General features: G+C 42.2%; 1 long non-coding RNA gene across 1 annotated transcript; it reads right to left on the bottom strand.

Moving 5' to 3' along the window:
- Window positions 1-8,092: 8,092 nt before the first annotated feature.
- LOC145715935 (uncharacterized) lies at window positions 8,093-10,321 on the bottom strand. Its single transcript, XR_014138236.1, has 2 exons — window positions 9,766-10,321; window positions 8,093-9,557 (listed from the first exon to the last, which is right to left on the bottom strand). It is a non-coding gene; the product is annotated as an uncharacterized LOC145715935 (long non-coding RNA).
- Window positions 10,322-12,717: the final 2,396 nt, after the last annotated feature.

The raw sequence follows: 12,717 nt of genomic DNA on the forward strand, positions 1-12,717 counted from the left end.
TGAAAAAAAAACCTAATGTCGTCTCAATCCAGCTCTCAGCCTCGTTAGCTAAATGCTGCTGGAGAAAACCACCGTAATGGGTCCTTCTCCGTCCCTCACACTCAGGGGTCCCCTGATCTTCATGCTCCTCGGCTGCCTAGCTGCATGCTAAGCTGTGCTTAGAACGTGAAACTGGAGGGGCGCCTGGGTGGCTCAGTCAGTTAAGCATCCGACTCCTGATTTCAGTTCAGGTCACGATCTCAGAGTCATGAGATCGAGCCCCACACCAGCTCCGTGCTCAGTGCGGGGAGTCTGCTTGAGATTCTCTCTCCCTCTACCCCTCCCCCCAAAATAAATACATAAATGAATCTTAAAAAAAAAAAAGAAAGAAAGAAAACATGAAACTGGTAAACCAGGACAGACAAAGCAAGGTTGGATCCCTACCTCACAACTCCTACCTAATGGAGTAAATATCTAAATATAAAAGGTTAAACTATAAAGCTAAGATATAAGCATGTAGGAGGGCATCTTTTTTGCCTTGAGGGAATAAAGATTTTAAAAGCACAGATCATAGTTGAAAAATTGATGAATTTGACCACATAAAAAGTAGAGATTTCAGCTCAATAAACAACATCATAGACAGAGTTACTAGATGAGTGATAAATTGGGAGCAAATGTTTGCAATGCCTAAAACTGACAACAGTTATTACATACATATTATATTTTATTTCAAAAATAAAATATTAAAAATCCAAATTCAGCATATTTTTGCAAATCGAGAAGTAAAATCAGGGAATTATAGATAAATATCAAAAGATAAATGGATATAGCCATAATAGGCAATTCATATATGGGAAATCTGAAAGGTTAAGAAGTATATAAAGAAATACTCAGGGGCGACTGGGTGGTTCAGTCAGTTAAGGGTTCGACTCTTAATTTCGGCTCAGGTCATGATCTCAGGGTTGTGAGATGGAGCCCCACATTGGGCTCCATGCTGGGCATGGAGCCTGCTTAAAATTGTCTTTCTCCCTCTGCCCCTCCCCACCACTCGTGTGTGCTCTCTCTCTCTCTCAAGAAGAAAGAAAGAAGAAAGAAAGAAAGAAAGAAAGAAAGAAAGAAAGAAAGAAAGAAAGAAGGAAAGAAAGGAAGAAATACTTAAACTATCAGTTAAAGAACTCAAAAATAAAACTATGAGATATCCCTTTACATCATCCAAATTAGCAAAATAAAAAATAAAAATTAGAGAATACCAAGTGTTGGCAAGGATACAGGGAAAGAAATGGGATATTTAGTCAAAAAATATACTCCATTGGCAAAATCTCTCTGTATCTTCACTCTTAAGGAAAGAAAAGCACAAAAGACAAAAACCAGAAAAACCTTCCCTGTAAGAGGTGTGGGATAGGGTAAGATAGGGTGAGGAGGAAAAAAAAGTAGGGAAGAAGGGGAATGACACTCCCATTCTGCCTCATATGAAATACAAAATAATAATCTGCAGTGGTGATATATATGTAATAATATAGATCAAGGAAAAATTGGAAAGATCCTCAATATCAAACGTGAATGTTACCTCACACCATATATAAAAATTAACTTCCACAGATCATGAACCTAAATGTAACACCTAAAACCATAAAGTGTCTAGAAAGAAACATAGGAGAAAATCTTTTTATCTTTGAGTTAGGCAAAGGTTTCTTAGAACATAAAAGCACAAAACATAAAAGAAAAAATCAATTAGTTGGACTTTATCGGAATTATAAACTTGTGCTTTTGAAAGATACCATTAAAAAAAAAAGGCAAGCCACAGACAGGGAGAAAATATTCCCTATGTGATAACACATGTATCAGACAAAGGACTTGCATCTAAAATATACAAATACACACCTCAACAATAAAATGATAAATAATCCAATTTTTAAAAAGATTTTATTTATTTATTTGACAGAGACAGAGATAGCAAGAGAGGGAACACAAGCAGCGGGAGTGGGAGAGGGAGAGCAGGCTTCCCGCCGAGGAGGGAGCCCGACGCGGGGCTCGATCCCAGGACCCTGGGATCATGACCTGAGCCACCCAGGCGCCCAATAATCCAATTTTTAAACGAGCAAAAGTATTGAGTAGACATTCCTCTGAAGAAGATCTACAAATGGTCAATAAGCACATGAAAAGATGCCCACCATCATTATTCATTGGGGAAGTGCAAATGAAAACCACAATGAGATACCACTGCACAGCCACTGGGATGGCTAGAATGAAAAAACAATAACAAGTGTTGAGAAAGTGCAGAAATTGGAACCCTCGTATGTTGTTAGTGTGAATGTAAAATGGTGCAGCTGCCTTGGAAAACAGTTTGGCAGTAACTCAAAAAGCTAAGCACAGAGTTACCATATGACCCATCAATTCCAGTCCTAGCTATATAACCAAGAGAATTGTTTAAAAATATGTCCATACAAAAACTTAAACTTGAATATTCATAATGGAATTATTCATAATGGCTAAAAATTGGAAAAAACTCAAATGTTCAGCAAATGATAAATGGATAAACAGAATGCAGTATATTCCTACAGTAGAATACCATACAATCCTGAAAAGGAATGAAGTACTGATACATGCTACAGCATGGATGAACCTTGAAAACATTCTGCTAAGTGAAAGGAGCCAGTCACAAAGACCACATATAGTATGATTCCATTTACATCAAATGTTCCATCGAGACAGAAAGTAGATTAGCAGCAGCCAGGGACTAGGAGGAGGGATGGGGCAGTGATTGCTAATGTGTCTGGGGATTTGTGGAGGGGGTGGGCAATGAAGATGCTTGGAATTAGAGAGTGGTGATGGTTGCACAACTTTGTGAATATGCTAAAAACCACTGAATTGTATTCTTTGATAGGGTGAATTTTATTATGTGAATTATAACTCAATATTTTAAAAAATAAGAAAAAAGTAAGATTCATACACTGTAAAAACTCTTACAGTGTAATAAGGACACAAACAACCCAATAAAAATGAACAAAAGATTTCAAATGACACTTCATAGAAGATTTATGAATGCCAATAAGCACATAAAAATGCTAAACATCATTAGTCATTAGGGAAATGCAAATTAAAATATAATGAGGGCGCCTGGGTGGCTCAGTTGGTTAAGCGACTGCCTTCGGCTCAGGTCATGATCCTGGAGTCCCGGGATCGAGTCCCGCATCGGGCTCCCTGCTCGGCGGGGAGTCTGCTTCTCCCTCTGACCCTCCTCCCTCTCATGCTGTCTCTCATTCTCGCTCTCAAATAAATAAAAATAAAATCTTAAAAAAAAAATAAAATAAAATATAATGAGTGGCAACATGGATGGACCTAGAGGGTATTATGCTAAGTGAAGTAAGTCAGACAAAGAAAGACAAATATTGAATGATTTCGCTTATAAGTAGAATCTAAAAAACAAAACAAATGAACAAATAAAACAAAACAGGAACAGACTCATAGATACAGGAAACAAACTAGTGGTTACCAGAGTTGGGGAGGTACTGGTGGGGGGGAGGTACTTGGGGGGTACTGGGGGGCAGGCAAATAGGTGAAGGGGATTAAGAGTTACAAACTTTCAGTTATAAAATAAATAAGTCAGGGGGATATAATGTAGAGCCTAGGGAATATAGTCAATAATATTGCAATAACTTTATATGGTCACTAGACTTATTGTGGGGATCATTCTATAATGTATAAAAATCATCAAATCAGGGGCACCTGGGTGGCTCAGTCATTAAGCGTCTGCCTTCGGCTCAGGTCATGATCCCAGGGTCCTGGGATCGAGCCCCACATCGGGCTCCCTGCTCGGCGGGAGGCCTGCTTCTCCCTCTCCCACTCCCCCTGCTTGTGTTCCCTCTCTCGCTGTGTCTCTCTGTCAAATAAATAAATAAAATCTTTAAAAAAAAAATCATCAAATCACTCTGATGTACACCCATAATGAATAGGATATTGTATATCTATTATATTTCCATTTTTAAAAAGTATAATGAGAAGACTGGCCATAACAAGTTTTGGCAATAAGATGGAGCAACTGAAACTCTCATACACTGCTGGTGGGAATGTAGAATGTCACAACCACTTTGGAAAACAGTTTGGCAGTTACTTACAAATATTTAAACATACACCTACCATACGCATATGACTCAGCCATTCCACTCCTAGGTATTTACTTAAAAAAACAAAACAAAACCTCAAAAACATAGTCACACAAAGACTTGTACATAAATACAGCTCTATTTGTAGTAGCCAAAAACTGGAAACAATCCAAATGTCTCTCAACAGGTGAATGAATTAACAGACTGGGGTATATCCATTCCGTGGAATAATACTTAGCAATATAAAGGAATGAACTATTGATAAATGCAACATGGACAAATCAAGGATCATTACACTGAAAGAAGCCATAGGAAAAAATAGTATATACCGTATGATTCCATTCATATAAAATCCTTGAATATGTTAGCTATTTGATGGAGACAGAAAGCTGATTAGTGTTGCCTGGGGAGAATTAGATTAATTGGAATTAGATAGTGGTGATGGTTGCACAACTTTGTGAATATGCTAAAAACAGTTAATTCCAATCTAATTAGTGTTGCTAAGGGAGAATTACAAAGGGGCACAAAGAAATTTGTAGATGATGAAATGATGACGAAATATTATCTTAATTGTGATCATGATGTCACAAGTGTATAGACATGTCAAAATTTATTAGATTGTGCATTTTAAATATAGGGAGTTGGGCACCTGGGTGGCTCAGTCGTTAAGCGTCTACCTTCGGCTCAGGTCATGATCCCAGGGTCCTGGGATCAAGCCCCACATCAGGCTCCCTGCTTGGCAGGAGGCCTGCTTCTCCCTCTCCCACTCCCCCTGCTTGTGTTCCCTCTCTTGCTGTGTCTCTCTGTCAAATAAATAAAATCTTCTAAAAAAAAAAATATAGGGAGTTAATTGTACTTTGATTACACTTCAATAAAGTTGGGGGACTAAACTACATGAAGAAACAAGGAAAAACAGACCCAGGCAGACATCAGATTGAGAACACACATTAACTTTTGCTCCCTCCTGAAACCCCACTTCAACAACAATTAAAGGAAGCAAAATTTAAGGCAAACCCCACACAGTCAAGGAGAAAGAGGAACAACAGGAAAAATGTTTTGGGAACTGGAAAGCAGATGCACAAAACGGTAAACGGCTTAGGGGAAACAAGAAAAATGGATTCCTAGTCAGTAGTAGGGACAAGAGCCAAACCCATTTACACAGCAGAATCCCCAAAAGGCTCAGAATAAGTGGGACACCGAGTGGGGCAAAGAGAGGAGCTGGAATAAGAACCAGCTGAAGGTCTGTATGAAACCCAGCCAGGCCTACAATAAAGTTCATAGTCAACTACCAACACTCACATGCTCACAGCCCCCAGTACAAGTTTCTTTTAATTAATTAATTTATTTATTAATTAATTTATTTATTTAAAGTAGACCAGCGTGGAGCGCAATGTGGGGCTTGAACTCACTACTCTGAGATCAAGATCTGAGCTGAGATAACCAAGCTTAACCGACTGAGCCACCCAAGCGCCCCAGTCTGAGTTTCTTAATATGAACCAACAACCAATGGCTTTTAGCCATTCCAGGGATGCCTCTATCATGCAGGAGAGGGATCTAATAGGAAAAATCAACTTAGACAAAACAAAGTATGTAGGAAGAAGAAAATATTAATAAAAATCACTAATATCCTTAGAGGGGAAAGATGCCGTACCCATAAAAGAAGGACAGTTACTACAAAAAGTAAACATTCCAAAAACAGATCTCTTGGGTAGTAAAAGAAAGCAGAAATTAAAAACTCGATATCAGGGTTGGAAGATAAAGATGTTGGAAACTTCCAGAAAAAAGAGCAAGAAGACAAATGGTTGAATAACAGGAGAAAAAAGGGGTGCCTGGGTGGCTCAGTCGGGTAAGTGTCTGCCTTCAGCTCAGATCATGATCCCAGGGTTCTGGGATCGAGCCCCGCATCAGGTTCCTTGCTCACCAGGGAGCCTGCTTCTCCCTCTCCCACTCCCTCTGCTTGTGCTCTCTCTGTCAAATGAATAAATAAAATCTTAAAAAAAGAGAGAGAAAAAATATAAGAAAATGAGAGGACATTTAGGTGGTCAGCCATTTGAATAGCAAAAGGGCCAAAAGAGAGAAGAAGGAAAATTAAATAATTCAAGAAAATTCTCCAGAATTGAAAGACGTGAATTTACAAATGAGGGCCCATTGATAGCACACTAGATAAAAACAAGTCAGACGGAATACGAGGAACAAAGAGATCTCACACGCTTGGAGGCTTGGAGGAGCCGGGAGGCTACACATCGCAGATAAAAGATCGGGAATGAAAACATCTTCAGACTTGGCTGAAATTCTAAAGGAAAACTACTGCCAACTGGTCTTACTGTACTTGGCTGATTTATCCAACATGTGAGGATCTGAAAAATTTTACCTCTTGTGTACCCGTTCTCCTTTGACAATCGAGGAGGAAAATAAATTAAGACCAAGGAAGAATGGGATGCAGAGAACGGGGGTGAACATGCAAGGAATCCTAGGCAGAAGGGGAAGGGAGGGGAGATCTTCCAGCTCCAGGTAGGCACCTAGGGCTGCACCTCCTGCTCAGCCCTCTCCTGGGAGGAGAAGCTGTTAATACCTACTCTGGCTGAATATCAAGAGCTCACAGTTGGCACAGAGGGTGGGGCTGAATTTGTGATAAGAACACAACAAACTGGGGCGCCTGGGTGGCTCAGTTGCTAAGTGTCTGCCTTCGGCACAGGTCATGATCCCAGGGTCCTGGTATGGAGCCCCACATCTGGCTCTCTGCTCCTCGGGGCATCTGCTTCTCCCTCTGCCCCTCGCCCCACAACCCCCTTCATGCTCTCTCTCTCTGTCTCTCACTCACTCTCTCAAATAAATAAATAAAATCTTAAGAAAAGAACACAACAAATGAAGCAGATGAGCATTTTCCATCTAGGCAAAAATAATGAGGTGTGTAAGGAAGAAGTGGTTGTAGTGTCTCGTCGTCTGTGAATAGCATTTTCATGCTCAGAACAACAAAAATGCCAGGTAATGCTGTAAAATTTGATATAACTTCTTTGGGAGATGAGGAAATGGGAAGGGTGGAGCAGGGAAGAGGAAAAGAGGAATTTTCATATAATGCCTAAAATGAAAAGTCTATATGTGGTGATAATAGCATATTATTTAGAGACCTGGAAAAAAAGGACAATATCATCCCCGTGAGAGATGATCCTGGCTGTCCTGGGAGGAGGGGGAATGGTAGGGTGGAGGGTTTCACAACGAGCTTAATAAGAATGATGTGACTTTTTAGACTATGTGCACAAATGCTTAGATAAAACTTCAAAAAAAAATGTTACATGCAGATATAAGTATAGAAAAACTACACTGATGCTCTGGCATGTAAGGATTACAAATAATTTTTCTTTGTAGTTTTATGTATAAAATAAATGCTTTCCCTTTTTAATCACATAATTACTACTTTGGGAAACAAAAGAATATGAGGGCAAAATCTGAAAGAGTGTCAAGAATGTTCTCAGTGATGAATCAGCACGACACATAGGTTCCAGACTGTTCCCAGGTCTCCTGAATGGAGTCCCACTTCTCCCGGGCCTGGCCTGCCCCCCCACCCCCCGAACTGACACTCCTTTGGTCCTCCACGCTGGACTGTTTAATTCCGTCTACTTCAGTGTCGACTCCCCAGCTGCTTCATAAATCTTTTGAAAGTCATCAGGCACATAGTGGGACTTCAATAATCCCTTGCTGAGTATCATGCCTTCCTTCCTAGGCATAGAAATACAGCAAAGAATTGTAACGGGATGAAACTAGTATGACACTGCATGTTAACTAACTGGAATTAAACTAAAAACTTTAAAATAAAATAAAATCGTTATAAGAGGAAATGCAGGAATTATACCAAAAGGGCTGGGTCCTCAGCTTAGCCCACCAGCCCTGGCCGGCCCTGGAAGTGCTGACCTACCTCCTTCCACTGGGAGCTGGACTGACCACCGGGAGCAGAAAGGCTGTCAGGTAGGAGGCAGCAAATCAAAACTGCTCTCTTTATCACCAACTCCCTCTCTCTCCCATGCACAAACCCCTGGGCATCAGGCGGGGAGCCTGTGGCTCTCCCACCTGCGTTCAGACTCCTCTTCCCACCAAACTACTATATACACCCACACAGGTTGTGGTCATCTGACCCACTTCCTCTCTCGTTTATTCATAGGCCTTGATGCCCATCAAAGCTTTGAGGGAGGGGTAGTGGTGCCCAAATAGTCCCACGTTGAACCGTCGGGTATTAGGTGTAAAATCCTTCCAGCAGCCAAGGGCGAACTGAGGAGAGGCCCCTAGCAGATGGTGCAGCCCTGCCCCCTGCTGTTGCCACAGGGAAGCTGCAGGACAGGTGACCATGGCCAGGCTTCAAAGCCTTTCCAGATTCCATTCAGGGCCTTTTTTTTTTTTTAAAGTCATTCTTAAATTGAGTTCTCTGTGATTTACCCTTGTTATAGATTAAACTGTGTCCCCTCAAAATTCATATGTTGAAGTCCTAGCCCCCAGACCACAGAATGTGACCTTGTATTTCAAACGTGTCATTGCAGATGTGATTAATTAGGTTAAGATCAGGTCAATACTAGGGGCACCTGGCGGGCTCAGTTGGTAGAGCATGTGACTCTCCATCTCAGGGTTGTGCGTTCAAGCCCCACGTTGGGGGTAGGATTTATTTTAAAAAAGGTTAAAAGTGGGCACCTGGCTGGCTTGGGGTTGAGTTTGAGCCCTGTGTTGGGTATAGAAATTACTTAAAAAAAATTTTTTTTAAAGAAACAGATGAGGTTATACTTGAACTGAGTGGGCTTCTAATCCAATGTGACTGGTATCCTTACAAAAAGGGGAAATCTGGACGTAGACATGCGCACACAGGGATAACACCATGTGGACATGAAGGCAGAGATTGGGGTGTATCTGCAAGCCACAGAATGGCACAGATTGCCACCAAGCACCAGAAGCTGGGAGAGAGGCCTGGAACGGATTCTTCCTCACAGCCCTCAGAAGGGACCAACCCTGCTGACATCTTGATCCCGTACTTCCAGCCTTCAAAACTGTGAGACAGTACATTTCTGTTGCTCAAGCCACTCAATTTGTGGTTATGACAGCCCTAGCAAACCAGAATATCTACTGGCATTTTTGCCTTAACTGAATCCAGAGTCTTTGAAGATTTTATTTACTGGCATTTTTGCCTTAATGGAATTCAGAGTCTTTGAAGATTGGTTGATTATTTACTTATTTTGTCAGAGAGCGAGCAGGGGGAGTGGCAGGCAGGCAGAGAAGCAGGGCAGAGAACCCCCTGCAGGGAATGCTGAGCAGGGAGCCCGATGTGGGACTCGATCCCAGGACCCTGGGATCATGACCTGAGCTGAAGGCAGACGCTTAACTGACTGAACCACCCACGAGTCCCATAATCCAGAGTCTTTGAAGTCTGTTTTAGCTATAATTTGACAGCCTGCCAGTTGCCCCCCCCCTTCTACTCTCTCGACTCAGCAAAATTACCTCTGAGTTTTTTTTTTTTAATTTTTATTTATTTATTTGACAGAGAGAGACACAGCGAGACAGGGAACACAAGCAGGGGGAGTGGGAGAGGGAGAAGCAGGCTTCCCGCGGAGCAGGGAGCCCGACACGGGTCTCGATCCCAGGACCTGGAATCATGACCTGAGCCGAAGGCAGACACTTAACGACTGAGCCACCCAGGCGCCCCTACCTCTGAATTTTAACTGGGCACATGCTTACTCCACGTATAGACTATTTCTCAATACCTTGGTATGGTCTTTTGATGAAATTCTGGCCACTGGTCTATATGCAGAAACGGTGTGGCATTCTGGGAAGTGTCCTCAAGGGAAGGGACATTCTCTTTTCCCCTGCCCTCCTTCCCACCGGGAAAACAGACATGATGGCTGGAACTGGAGCAGGCCCCACCGAGGCACTGGGGACTCAGCAGGCAATGAGCAGACACAGTCTCTGTCCTCACAGTGCTCATCTGCCAGGGAACAGAATCAGGTCCGGTCCTGGGCACCACATTTTAGGAAAAACATTGACAGAAATAGAACACAATGCTTGGATCTGTCAGAGATTCAGATGCAGCAATCGCATGACCCCCATATGTTGAAAGTGGGACAAGACAGCAAGAGCCTGGCTCTGGAGAGACTGCAAAGCTATGATACCAGTCCTGGAGTGGCTATGTTCACAAGAGAACATTCGTTTTGTTTCAGATTGTGGGTTTCTGTTCCTCAAGGCTGAACATCATCCTAACTCACACACAGCAGAGTCTTTTTTTTTTTTTTTTTTTAATTTATTTATTTGACAGAACACAAGTAGGTAGAGTGGCAGGCAGAGGGGAAGGGAGAAGCAGGCTCTCTGCTGAGCAGGGAGCCTGATGCGGGGCTCGATCCTAGGACCCTGGGATCATGACCTGAGCCGAAGGCAGCCACTTAACCGACTGAGCCACCCAGGCGCCCCACAGCAGAGTCTTAAGATACGAGAAAATGCATAAACCATAGAAACATCAATATTAGTACTTTTAAGCAGCCACCCTACCATTTTTAGGTATGGTTAGGCTCTTTAAAAGTAGTTGCTAAAAATCTTAAAAAAAAAAAAAAAAAAAGGGGCGCCTGGGTGGCTCAGTTGGTTAAGCAACTGCCTTCGGCTCAGGTCATGATCCTGGAGTCCCTGGATCGAGTCCCGCATCGGGCTCCCTGCTCGGCAGGGAGTCTGCTTCTCCCTCTGACCCTCCTCCCTCTCATGCTCTCTGTCTCTCATTCTCTCTCTCGCAAATAAATCTTAAAAAATAAAAAAATAAAATAAAATAAAAATAAAAGTAGTTGCTAAAGTTAGATTTCTAAGTTATCTGAAAAAAATTTTAAGTGCATTTGTGGACCACAATCAACCATGAAGTTATTAAAAAGCAACTGTGACAGTGTGTGGCCTGGGGTTCTTTTGGAATGATGCTCTATCAAGTACCCACTGAGGTTTGTAGGAACAAATACATCTTACATTAAGATCACTTCCAGGGGCACCTGGGTGGCTCAGTCAGTTAAGCAGCTGACTCTTGATTTCAGCTCAGGTCATGATCTCAGGGTTCCTGGGATCAAGCCCCACATTGCGATTACTTAAAATTTTAAGGGGAAAAAAAATCACTTCCATCCACATGCTGTAATTGTTTACTCTTTCAAGTTTATTAGAAATCAGAGTTCTCAGATTTCATGAGGAATATTTACATTCTGAAAGGAATTTCGACTCCTGTTCTACCATGCTGAGTACAGAAACTGGTTACTTTTTAACTAAAAATTTTTAGAAAATGCTACAAGCTGTCCACAAGAATACTACCCTATCCCTTTATATTAACCCATATGTCATGGCAGTGGTATATATCCTCAAGTTTCCAGGAAAGAAAGTTTATGCTTCTGACACTCTAAGTAACAGCACCACCAATTAGCAATTGGATGGTGGAACTAGTGGGTAAGGAGGAGGCTTAAACCATATAAAATTTAACAAGAATGGGTAAGAAGAAAGCCTATGATCCAGGTTCCAAAATAAGTCAACCACCCTGGGAAGGAATCTAGCCTGACAGTATTTATGAGGAACTAACCTAAGTGTGAAGACATGCTGTTAGAGGGGTCTTTGGAGAGCTCAAAGCTAGGTCTGCTTTCTGGCTCTGTCACTTCCCGTGTGTCCTTGAGCAAGAGAATTCCTTAACCTCTGATGTCATTTCCTTGCTTATAAAACAAGGATAGCTGTTACATACTCACAGGGCTGTGGTAGGATTAGATGAGATCCTGCACAAAAGCATGAGGTATGGTGTCCGGCATCACAAGCACTCAGTAATGGTGGCTATTATTAGCTGATCCCAAGCCCAAGCCCACAGTGTGACAAGACTGGTGACAAATTAATGACACCTTAGCCTGTATTCAAAGTGTGCAGATCAAGACTGTAGCCTATTTTTTTTTAATCTTTTGATTGCATTAACATTCAATACTTACACCCTCAGCAATACTGATGTAATTGGTCTGGGGTGAGAACGCAGCATGGAATTTTCAAAGCTCCCAGGTACAAAGTTTGAGAACCACTGCACTACACCGTACTATCTGAAGGCACCCAGGAAGCCACATTACAAACGACTGTTGACTTAGCTACTAACACAACACAGCATACTTAATTGGATCCTGGATTTGGGGTGGGGGGTGCTGCAAGTCATTTTGGGGGTAACTGGGTAAATTTTAATATGGACTGAATTAGGTATCAATGGACACCTGGGTGGCACAGTCCATTAAGCATCCAACTCTGGTTTCAGCTCAGGTCATGATCTCAGGAATGTGAGATCAAGCTCCACATCGGGCTCCACGCTCAGTGTGGAGTCTGCTTAAAACTCTCTGCCTGGGGCGCCTGGGTGGCTCAGTCGGTTGAGCAGCTGCCTTCGGCTCGGGTCCATGATCCCAGGGTCCTGGGATCGAGCCCCGCGTCGGGCTCCCTGCTCGGTGGAGAGTCTGCTTCTCCCTCTCCCTCTGCCTGCCTCTCTGCCTCCTTGTGCTCTCTGTCAAATAAATAAAATCTTAAAAAAAAAAAAAAAAAAACTCTGCCTCTGCCCCTCCCACTCATACTCTCTAAAAAACAATTCGTTAAAAACAAAGAATATTAGATACTATGTTATTTATGTGCT

The sequence above is a fragment of the Leptonychotes weddellii genome, chromosome 10 (assembly GCF_054177405.1).
Source record: "Leptonychotes weddellii isolate Sample4059 chromosome 10, ASM5417740v2, whole genome shotgun sequence".
In the NCBI taxonomy this organism is placed as follows: domain Eukaryota; kingdom Metazoa; phylum Chordata; class Mammalia; order Carnivora; family Phocidae; genus Leptonychotes; species Leptonychotes weddellii.